Here is a 12,737-nt window from a genome sequence, read left to right as displayed (position 1 = left end):
GGTGCATATATTACATATTCATGCATAATGATTATCATTGTACGTGCATAGATAAATATATAGTTTGTTTAGCTTGTTATAAGACTCATTTGCATGTGTGTTATTATTATAACTAAAAGTTATGATGGTGGTTTGAATGATGACATGATTTAACAAATCAGTAGATTTGAATTATGTATTATCAAGAAATAGTGAAATTTTTGAGTATTTGGTTCAACTCGATTTGTATTATGAGTAGTCATTATGGAGATATGAAGTATGAATGATGAAATTCTCGAGAAGTTGGTTGCATCGAGAACTTCCTCTTGCTCGTGATGATTATATGAAATTTAGTCTTATGTGTCTGAATATTTGTTGATGTTAATTGTTTTTGTAAAGCTTACGAGCTTTGATATTGATCCTATACATGAACCCACTGTTTATTTATTTGCTTGAGCATCCCCTTTATCAAGTGCATTCGTTCATCATAACATAGAAGTGGTGATTATAATTCTCTTGAATATGTTTAATGACTGTGCAAGTATGATCGTAAGTAGTTTGAACTAGAATAAGGATAAGAGCTAAAGTGTAATAAGAATTCGATATACTGTAAATGAAAGAAAGGGGTCTTGTATGCGATACCTTGTAAATAAAGTTTTAGTCACCAGTTGATGATAATAATGCGGTCATAGTTAAAGTATAGATGCGTTAAAACCTAAATATTAAGGAGAAGTTCAAGAGCATGTTAAGAGTTTATAGTTTGAGAATTCAACCCCCAATTTCGAACCATGATCTATAAGAGTATTATTGATATATTCTTCATATAGTGATGAGTTGAAGTTAAAAGATTGTTTTCAACGTCTCTAAGTGTTTAAAGATAATGCTACATCAGTTGAACTAAATTATCACATTAGTACTGTTGTTCATACTAGAATCGCCTTAATATTTTCATTTGAAGTTATAATCTTACTAAATTGAGACTCTCGACCTTTGTAATTAGCTATAGTGACGTTGGTGTTGAGTTTTAGTGTGGCATAATCGTGTCTACCAATAAACGTTTTTAGTCTCATACAGTGATTGAGACTGATGCTTTAAATTGGTTAATGTAATATATATTTGTTAGTTTTAAACCCAACATATTATGCTTGTAGTGAGACCTTGAGAATCAGTTGAGAGTGAAAACGATAGTCAACCTATTAGCCTTAGTAAACACCTTATATATATTTTGATGAATTATATACTATAAGGGTCCCTTGTCATTGATTTTGATTTTTGTAAGCATCCAACTCCCATCATACTGAATATAGTATTTCATGTTTGTCGAGTGATAATGACCTTTAAATCACTATTTGTTGTCAAAAAAAAAAACTAGTTGAAGTGGTTCTTCTATAAAATAAGGGTGATTTTTTGTTTTTTTCTTGAAGACATATGAGTTTGAGTATCAAAGGAGAAAATTATTATTCGCAAGTCCTTTGAGTTCTGTATTTCGTTGAGACATGATATATCATTCATACATAAGTCGATAACTTTATATTTAAGTGGATAGTTAAAGAATAATCATCATAAACAAATTTGCATGTTAAGGGCCTAAGGGTTGATTCGAGGGAACACTATGGAGTTAAAATTGATAATTTTGTCTTATTAAATGCTTATATGGAGTGATGAATGTTTTAATCGGATGATAATGTGAAGAAGAATCGTGACGGTTTTAAAACGTTAGCTAGATAGAATGATATTTGAAATTGAAAAGGGAATCAATGCTATTATAATTTGTTTTCCTCATGGCCTTTTGGGCAGTTACAAGACATAAGGATAAAATAATCTGATGATGAGGTGGAATAAGCGTCCTTGTGCATGTAAGATACAGTTAAATGTTTTAAGTCTTTTTGAGTATCTCATTGATCACCAATTTAATAGTCCTGCCAGTGTATTGAAATGATAAGACCTAGATGAGATTCTAAATGAAGCTGACTTTACGCAAGTTATTGTTTTAATAATGATTGATGTGATAAGTTGGAGAGTTACTAAAGATAATGTGGTCCTAGTAAAAGTCAAGAGGTGTTTTAAACCTAAACATTGAAGAAACGACTATGAGTATACAAATAATTATAATTTGAGAGATGAATCGAGATAATGGATTATGTCTTAAACGATTATTATACACAATCGTTATTATGCGATAAAGAGAGTTAAATAACAATCGCACTTGTATTAAGAAGAGTTTAATTTGATGTTACTAAATCATTGGATCGTAATAAGCATTTGATGAAAAGAGTTTTGAAATTTTGACGTGTTTTAATACAAACGATTATGTTATAGTTGTTAGTTTTAAGTTTCGCATCTTAGGTCGAAGGACAATTGAATTCCACTTGTTTGCAAAGGAATAATTGTAATGCATAATTTCAAGTGTTGCGTTATTTTGTTGGCTTGTGTCGTTGTACTTTTGTATAGTGTTAGGATTATTAATGTAGCAGTCATATGGTTGCGATAACGGTCTTATAGTTAGAGGTAGTATTGTGATGGAAATGTTATGATGTAGATTGGATATTGTGAAATTAGTGTTGATATCACAACTTTATCAAATTGTATGATACATGACTGCTTTGCTATTAATATTGGAAATTGCGGTGATGTAGGTGTGTTCATCAGTTATTTTTCACCTTGCATTTTTTTATGTATACATAAAATGTCATCTTAGTTGATCATCACTATTATTATTACCCTATTAGTACCATTAGTATTGTCGTTATATATGAACATGATTCATTACTTTAATCATATATTAGCTCGTGATCTTAATTGATATAAATTATATACTTTCAACATATCTAGTCGTAGGGTAAATGAATAGCTGAAAAGTGTTGGTGACCTTTGACATTGCCCTTCATGATTCTAAATCATCCTCATATTGACGTAATTAAAATTTGATATAATGATGGATAAAGGATGTTATTATTGAATAATTATGATATGTGTATTAGTATCATGACTGTGAACGTATAATTATTAACTATAGTAACTTGCTAAAACGTGTTATGTATAATTTGATTTTATACTTGAAACATGTATTATGTTTTGAGTTATTAATTTGAGTTGTTAATCTATTAATCAAGTCATGATGTATGATTTAATATGTTATAAAATGATTTGATCATATATGATTAATGAAAGAAGCATTTCATGTTAAGTAAAAGGTTAAGAATATATTATGGTAAGTAAAATTAGCGGTGAATCGATTTGGGAGTTGATAACCAACCAGTTTAGTAAGATTCAAGTATCCCCAGGTCTAGGGTGTCTAATTATAACAGGAGTTAAGTGTGGGGCAATTTCGTGCACTTTACTTTTAGGACTTTGTTGTTTTGATATTTTACCCTATTCAAGGTTTAAATTATAATAGTTAAACCTTCCGCACATTTCAAAATTAAAAAAAAAAAGTACGATCTTAGGTGGTCACGTAGAAGTGGAAAGGTTGTTTGAAGAATAACATTAGATAACAGGACATTTCGTGTTGTTACGAGTTCAAGTGATACATTTTTTTTAAAAGCCACATCTGCTAGATCTTTTACTTTTGTAAACATTGAGGAAAGTTATCTTACTAAAACACATTGAGACCTAGATACTAAGGTGTGTAGTACTGAGATCAAAGATATTAAATAATTAAAGTTTCATGGTCTAACCACACTATCCTTGCATATGTTTCGAGGTTAGTGAGTTACGGGGTCGTAACTAAGTTTTAAGGGGGGTAGAATGCGGTAAAATTTCACACATTTACACGCATTTTCTCCTGCGTTTTCACGCATTTTTGTCTCTATGATAACAACCTATTACAAACTTACATGCTTTTAATTGATTTTTTGAACCTATCTGTGTGATATCTACATGCTTTGATTGATTGTGTGAATCAATTGGTGTGATATTTGCATGCTTTTGATTGACCGTGTTGAGTCAATTGTATGATTTTTACATGCTTTTGATTGATTGTGTTAAGTCAATTGTGTGACATTTACATGTTTTGGTTGGGTGTTGAGTTAATTTAAATGATTATGAATGCTTGAAACGAAATATGTATGAATATTTGGATATTGAGTTATTAGAAATATAAATTTTCACAATTAGTACCTTGGTCGCGATAGTTTCGGGGACGAAACTCCTTTTAAGGGGGGTAGTCTGTAACACCCCGAGATTTTAATAATGAAATTATTTAATATTTATCCCGAGATTTTAATAATGAAAATATTTAATATTTTAATAACTTTTAAAGATTTTACAATTATATTAAATAATTTCTGAATTAGTTTAATAAATTTCTTGCATACATGAATGTAAATGTTAACTTATATATATATTAAAAATATAGTTACGATTTCTTAAATAAAGAGGTTAGAATCAAAATGATTATTTATTAAAATGTGTGAGCCCACAAAAGTGAGTCTCTTAGTTGGGTCTCACAAGAAAATTAATCGAGATAAAAAAAATAAAAAATAAATAAAAATAAAAATAAATAAATAAACCTTATAATAAATAAACGTAATAATAATAATAATAGTAATAATAATGATAATAGCAATAACGAGTATAAAACCCGTGAAAACCCTAAATGCTCAAAGGAGCCGTCAATCCCTCCTTCTCTTCCTTCTCATTCTTTCTCTCTTCTCCCCCTTGCGCCGCCAGAGAACTGCTGGCCACCACCAGCCACCGCACAGCCCACAGAAACACCACCAAGCAGCCCGACCTTCTTCCTCGCTCCCACGTGCAGCCCAGCAGCAGGCGGCTGCAGTCACACGCCTCACAGCAGCAGGCGGCTGCGGGTTTGCTTCCCCTTTGGCTCCGCGCAACCCTTCTCCACCACCGTGTCTTGAGTCACGCCACCACCACAAGAAACACCAACCTCTTGACCATTTTCTAGTTTCTCCATTGTGAGCCATCTATTCTCTTTTCTCTAATTAATTTCTAGTTTTATTTGAAGTTTTATTGAAGTTTTATGAAGTTTATGAGTGAGGTGTTGATTTTTTTGTGTTATTTTCATTGAATCTTTTTGTGGGTAAGAATTTGATTGATGAATTAAACATGTTTATGACTTAGGGTTTGAAGTGTGATTGAAATTATGGGTTGTGTGTTGGTTTTTGTATTAGTTTCTTCGAATCTTAGTATGTGTAGTGATTAAATATGTTATCGTTTAACACGAAACGATTAGGGCTTGGATTTAGAAATGAAATTACTAATAATGTGTGTTTTATACTATATTTTGGTGATGATTGATTAAATAACTTTAAAAGTTGTTTTAAGATTTGGTCGATTGGTTATTATTGTGAATAATTAGTAATGGTGATGATGTTAGTTGACTATGAAAGTGATTTCGATTGATTATATTGGGAATAATAGTTACTAATTGTTGTGGTTTGGTTGTTGTAAATTACAAATACCCTTATTAGGTTGTTATTGAAATTATAGATACATGATATTGGTAAGCCAAGAGCATAATGTCAACTTATCGTAGATGGTTGCTAAAGTTATTTGTCGTGTTGTTTTGATTATAGTTCTTAATAGCCTTGGAGAATGCAACAAATGATATCCCGATATGATAACTCTAAGATTTGCTTTATCGTTATATTAATATTATATTAAAATCATAAGATTTAGTTGTGATTAGTTATTTTTGGGTAACGCGAGCCGATATGCTCAAAATTAGTTAATGCAAAGAAACGATTCACACATACTTCTACTTTAAATTGATGGAAAGACTTATGTTGTGTTGAGTCAATGATTTTGACTTGTATTGAATGAGTTGTGTGCGTGCTAGAGTAATTGAAAACTTGTTGTGGATGGATGATAGTGGTTACTTTGGTTTCTAACTGGTATGACAAAGTAGTTAAGAGAACTTATAAGTTCTATTCCTAACTTGTATAGGTTCCCAGTTTATCAGAGGAAAGTAGACCCTTAGTTGGGCGATTTTTTGTAAGTTGTGGTCGTGCAGTGACGCTTGCAGGTACGTACACGCAGTAATAACCCTTATATGCAATTTACTTTAAGACATTATTGTATATTGTGATAGCATGCAATGTATCGAAACTATGAGGTACTAGTGAGTACACTTTATATGAAGAGCTATCGACTATGAAGTCTTTACGCTTAAAATAGTTTAGAGAATGAGAGTGTTAATAGAAGGGGGGAACCACCCCCTTATTTATTTAAGAATTAGATTATGCCTTAATTGGAGTTAGAATGACTCCGTTATAGGTGAATTTCATATTCTATGGAGTGGCTCAGTGGGTTTTGGCGCACTGCTATCCCAGGGCGCTCATTAATAGTTGAGGGTGGAAGTTATTCCCATCTGATACGGTACTAGATTATGATTAGCTGGCGTGACTCAACTGGATTATGTCTGGTTGTTTTAATAGTCCCCTAGGTGAGGTTCGACGGGACCACCGTAAGGGGGATATGAGCATGCTTGGGTCATTGGGCGCCGGGAGGCCGATAACGCTCCTTGACCGAGGTGTTACCATGTGGGCCTTGCAAACCCCAATATGGTGGCCTCTTCACTGGTTAGTACCCCAGTGTGTTAGTTTTTCCCGAAGGTAGGACCCGATAGGGTCAGCTGGAGGGGGCATGAGCTCATACTTTGCCAATGGGCGCCGGGAAGTCGATAACGCCCTTGGCCGTGTCACTATGCCAGGAAGTAGAGAAAAGATCCACTGATAGAAAACTATTCAGTGATAGTGTAACACCCCGTAATTTATCGGGTTTAAGAAATAATATAATAAAATAAAATAAATACGTATTATTAAATTATATTATTCCACATAGATAATTTTAAGAAATAAAGTGAGTTAAATTTTAACGGTAACGAGTTTTATCGCGTACGAGGCTATCGCGTAACGGTTCTTTCTATTTTAACAATAATATAATAATGACTTAATTAATTAATTAAATTAAATAAAAAAATAATAATAAAAATTGAGAGGGGAGTGAAGGGGTGGCCGGTTGTGGTGAGGAGGAATGGGAGGAGTTTGTAACTCCTCTCATAAGTGAGTATTATGGCACATTAAGCTCACCTCTTAAGTGCCTATTAATCCTTAAGCATCATTTGAGTTTCCTCACTTTTCCTAAGCTTTCAAAGTGAACAAAATTCAGAAAATTTTCCTCTTTTCTTGCTCTTGTTTCGGTATTCAAGAAAAAAAAAAAAAAAAACTTTGTTCAATCCAATCTTCAAATCAAAGGGTAAGTAAGTTGAGTTGTTATTTATAAATTTTATTTATAAGAAATTCTAGTATGAGATTATATAATATTTCTTTCAATATGATGATATCCTATGACTTATTAGGAGGATTGAGTATTTTATATAAGTTTTCTTTAATAATCCTTTGATAAAATTGATTTGTTAAAAGGGTTAAATCATATTTCTGTTATGCAAAATTTTCCTTGATTTACATTCTTTAACAAAGTTTAAATTTGTTATAAGAATAAAGTCTATTCAAATGTTAAATTGAATTTATTTTACGATTTATATTTCTCTAACAAGATTTTAGTTTGTTAGATGAAATTTTAAGTGTGTGGATTAAGTGATGTAAGTATCCATGAGTTTACAAATCCTTTAACAAAATTTGATTTGTTTAAAGGATTGTCCTTATATATATATGTTCGGTTTAAAATAAAAAAAAATGTTGGTTTATGATTCTCTACAAAATTTAAATTTGATAAGAGGATCAAATATTTAATTTAATTATCATGGTTATGAAATTTTAAATGTTCTTGAAGATCTTGAGGATGAGTATGACTAAAGTTGTTAGTTTTATGTTTTGATGATGGTTTAGATTGTTGATGGGATTTGATGTATTGTTAGATGTGTGGAAATATCAAGTGGATTGTGTGATAGGAGATTTGGTTTTATTTGTTTTATCTTAGTAAAATGTAAATTCGATTTTTGGTTAGGTGTATTTTGGTATGGAGATTTAAAAAGGATTAAATAATTTAAATAGAAAAAAATATATATAAAATAAAAATAATTTAAGTAGAAGGAGTTTCGGACAGCAGCTGCTGCCTCGGTAGTGGCGCCCCGATCCGAGTGTTGGGTGTGTTTCGTTGTTGTTTTATCTAATCGATGCGCTTTAAAACTCGTTAAAACGCTTAAAATAATTAAAAATAGTAATCGGATGCTAGAAATTATGAAAATTGGTACCCAAGGTAATTGATGCGTTCCGGACGCAGCGGTGAAGTCGGATTTTTAATTTGAATTTTCTAAACTGTCCGAATTGGCCATAAAAGTTTCTGGTCAGAATGGGAATTTTGGAGCAATCATGAGTTGGATGAAAACATTTGAAATTATCAAGTTTTTGTGATATTTTAGTAGTATGGAGTGGATTGTGTGTGTAAACCCGTTATTAAACGTGGTCGTTCTGTGTGTTTGTTAATTAGGACCTCGATTCATAAGAGGGTGAAATTCCTGTCGTGCTTAAACGTCGTTTGGATTTGCAGTGTTTAAAGGTACACGCTTAGACCATACTGTTTATATGGTTGTGCAAGTAATGTTGTTTTATTCCTAATCAAGGCATTGTAATCACATAAGGTTTAGACACCTCAAATAATATGAAATGATTATGTGGAAATTGAGAATTTATGGATATGTTACCCAGAAGGGTTAACAAATAAATTGGAAAACTATCAACTATTTTTCCCATGGCATTCAGGGATCTTTATGGTCACCATGGGGGTATGCATACTTAGCCTTTGGCGACCCGAACAGGACGGGCAACGTCTTAGGTAGGTGGTTGCCTTGGGATTTGCTCTCCCAAGTGTATTCCACCAAAACAAATTTGGAATATGACTTGTACAACCCGAACAGGACGGGCAACGTTACAAGGTTTGGAAATAATGAATAAAGATTACATAATAGAGCCTTTGCATGCTAGGGTAAACACAATGCTTGTATTCAACCTGTTTTGTATATGTATGAAGTCTCTGACGTGTATTGGTTGTTCTTTGGAACCTGCTACGTGTTATCATATGACGTGCAGCAGGTTAACTGCAGGAGGGGGCTGGAGTGAGGATTCAGCTTAGAACCCGTAACTATCAAGTCTAGACTTACTTTGTAATGAGTCTAAATACCTCAGTTTATGTAAACAAAGTTTATGATGTTTTCTTTTTATTTCGTACAACTTTTAGCTAGTCTAGAGGCCGGTGGGCTCTCGAGTTGTATGTAAAGACTTCCGCTGTTTTGTTTGGTTTTGTTTTGTTTGGCGCTGTTTTCTTTGTTGACCATATTCCTTTACCGTTGGAACGTTGACGATCCGAGTAAGGATGTGTTTATTTGTGTCCGTAAGTGAACCGGATTCATGTTTTCACATGATTTTTCGGGTCACTTTAACCGGGCCGTTACAGATAGAAAGTTTATTCATTGATCGAAAGTTATTTAATGGTAGGAGGTTCATTCTTTAGTAGAAAGCTTACGCGTTGATAGAACGTTTACTTTTTGATAGAATATTTACTCTTTGATAGGACATCTACTTATTGATAGAATAGCTTATGCTATTGAGAAATGTGCCTAAGTTAAGTTGCCTCAAGGGTATTACGGACTATGATCACATTTACCTTAAGATAGACAAGCTCTATAAGGTCATGTGTTAGGTATTCTGTCAATGCCTTGGTCGAGTTGAACTATGCGTGTTTTGCAAGAGTTTATGTTTGAAAAGAGGAGCGTGAAGACCTGCATTCTACCCAAGAGAACATGGTTCGGGTTGGAAGGCACGTAATGAAATTAAGAAGTATAAGTGGCCGATAAACGGTTACTATTTGTGCTTGCGTTTTATGAAATCATCTTGTGTTATTTTATGATATATTGCTATCTAGTAGTTGGCCTTATTATATTTGATGCTAGTTACTGACGTGTACGTGTTTGTGTTTATGTTTGTTTGTTGACTTTCTATGATTGTCCTGCTATGACACATTGGCCCTTGGTCTAATGTCGAGCAGCAGGGGGATCATAGACAAGCGTAGCAGGTACTGGAGCTTCTTTTGCATTGCATTGCATTTGGGGAGAGTGATGAGGGCGAAGCATACCCTGTGTCATACCGCTATCTTTCGATTTTGTAGTTTTGTTATCTTTTTTAAACTTTGGTTGTATATGTTTTTTTATGAGGCTTTGCGTCCTCCCTCGTACATTTGTATTTCCGCTGCGTAGTTTATAGCTCGGTATGGTTTTAAGAAGTTAAGTCTTTTTAAAACGCAATCGTCGACACTGGAACCACGATCCATGCAACCACGATCCATGCTTGGCATGTTGATTTGGGAAGCTGGCGACGAATCATTCCGCCGTGACATAGTTTTGTTAGGCCGTTGGTGCCTTTACTTTATTAGCTTCTAAATAACTTGTTTTTCTACAAAGGCGCACAGTTTTAAGGCAGATGCTGTCGAAATTTCCACTCACTCAATTTTTTAAAGTTGATAATTAACGTTTATCTAAATTCTTTTCCTTTTTCTTTTATGTAACACCCGAATTTCCTCCCGTCCTTTACGATTTTTGTTTCGTTAAGGGGTCGAAAATTCTGGGGTGTTACAATGGCACCAGCAGAAATGGAAGAATTGAGAAAGCAAGTAGAAGAGTTGTTGGAGAAAGGGTACATACGACCGAGTGTTTCTCCCAGGGGGCACCTGTGTTGTTTGTTCGCAAGAAGGATGGGAGTATGAGACTATGCATAGATTACCGTGAGCTGAACAAGGTTACTGTGAAGAACAAATACCCTCTACCGAGAATTAATGACCTGTTTGACCAGCTTAAGGGAGCCGGAATGTTTTCAAAGATTGAGCTGAGGTCTGGCTATCATCAATTAAGAATAGCGGAGAGAGATGTACCCAAGACGGCCTTTAGGACTCGCTATGGGCATTTTGAGTTTACAGAGATGCCATTTGGGCTGACAAATGCACCAGCAGCATTCATGTGTTTGATGAATCGGGTACTTAGTGCATGCCTCGATAAGTTCGTCGTGGTCTTCATTGATGATATTTTGGTGTATTCAAAGGATGAGGGAGAGCACGAGCAACATTTGAGGCAAGTATTGCAGATACTTTGGGAGAATCAATTGTATGCCAAATTTTCTAGGTATGAGTTTTGGCTTGAAAAAGTATCATTTCTAGGGCATTTTGTATCCAATGAGGGAGTTACCGTGGATCCAGCTAAGATCGAGGCGGTGAAGGATTGGCCTACACCGAAAAATGTGACCGAGATTCGAAGTTTTCTGGGTTTGGCTGGTTACTATAGAAGATTTGTGAAGGATTTCCCGAAGATTGCCCGACCGATGACTAATTTGATGAAGAAAGACAAGAAATTTGAGTGGACTGAGGAGTGTGAGGGATCCTTCCGAACATTAAAGGAGAGATTGACTACTGCACCGGTTTTAACCCTTCCAGACAGCACGTCTGAGTATCTTGTGTATAGTGATGCCTCGAAAAATGGGTTAGGGTGTGTGTTGATGCAAGATCGAAAGGTTATTGCTTATGCATCAAGATAACTTAAACCGCTTGAAGTCAATTATCCGACTCATGACCTAGAACTAACAACCATTGTCTTTGCTCTGAAGATTTGGAAACATTACTTATATGGAGTGAAGTGCAAAATTTATACTGACCATCAAAGCTTGCGATACTTGTATACACAACAAAATTTGAACATGAGACAACGAAGGTGGCTAGAGTTGATTAACGACTATGACGTGGAGTTTAATTACCATGAGGGTAAGGCCAATGTGGTTGCTGATGCTTTGAGTAGGAAGACCAGTCATTCCTTAGCTTCCTTGACTGTTCCTAGAGAGTTGCAGAGAGACATAGAAGGATTGAATCTCGAGATTGTACAACATGGGGAGCTAGAGTCCCTGTTAGCAGCCTTATCCATCCGACCTTCCATTTTTGAGGAAATTTTAACAAAAAGTGACTGACTCCTTATTGGAGAAAACGAGAGAGCAAGTTAAAGAAGGGAAACCTGAAGGATTCATGATATTCGAGGATGGTAGCATTCGATATAAGGGTCGATGGTGTGTACCTTCTACTTGCACAAAGCTTAAGGAGAAGATATTGAAAGAGGCTCATAGCTCAAATTACTCTATTCATCCGAGAGCAGATAAAATGTATCAAGACTTGAAGCAGACATTTTGGTGATCGGGGATGAATAAAGATATTGCTGAGTTTGTTTCCAAGTGTTTAACCTGTCAGAAGGTAAAGAGCGAGCATAAGAGGCCTGCAGGTTTACTCCAACCTTTGGATATTCCTGTATGGAAATGGGATGACATATCCATGGATTTTGTTTTGGGTTTACCGAGGACTAATTCAGGAAACGATACGTTATGGGTGATCGTGGATAGACTCACCAAGAGTGATAAGTTCATTCCGATGAATAATCAGTGGGATATGGATCAGTTGGCTCGAGCTTACCTTAAGAACATTGTACGATACCACGGTGTCCCTAGATCTATAGTATCTGATCGTGATACTAGATAAGTGTCGAAATTTTGGGAGGCTTTTCAGAAAGCTTTGGGTACAGAACTTCTTAGGAGCACATCTTTTCACCCGGCTACTGATGGGAAAACTGAACGCACGAATAGGACACTTGAAGATATGTTGCGAGCGGTAGCTTTGGATAGTCAAGGATCTTGGGATGAGTGCCTAGACATGGTGAAATTTTCATACAATAATAGTTACCAGGCAAGCATCTAGATGGCACCTTTTGAAGCTATGTACGGTTGTCATTGTGGTAATCCAGTATGTTGGGACGA

This window comes from Amaranthus tricolor, chromosome 13 (genome assembly GCF_026212465.1).
Source record: "Amaranthus tricolor cultivar Red isolate AtriRed21 chromosome 13, ASM2621246v1, whole genome shotgun sequence".
NCBI classification, from domain to species: Eukaryota; Viridiplantae; Streptophyta; class Magnoliopsida; order Caryophyllales; family Amaranthaceae; genus Amaranthus; species Amaranthus tricolor.
Note: the sequence above shows the minus strand (reverse complement) of the source record.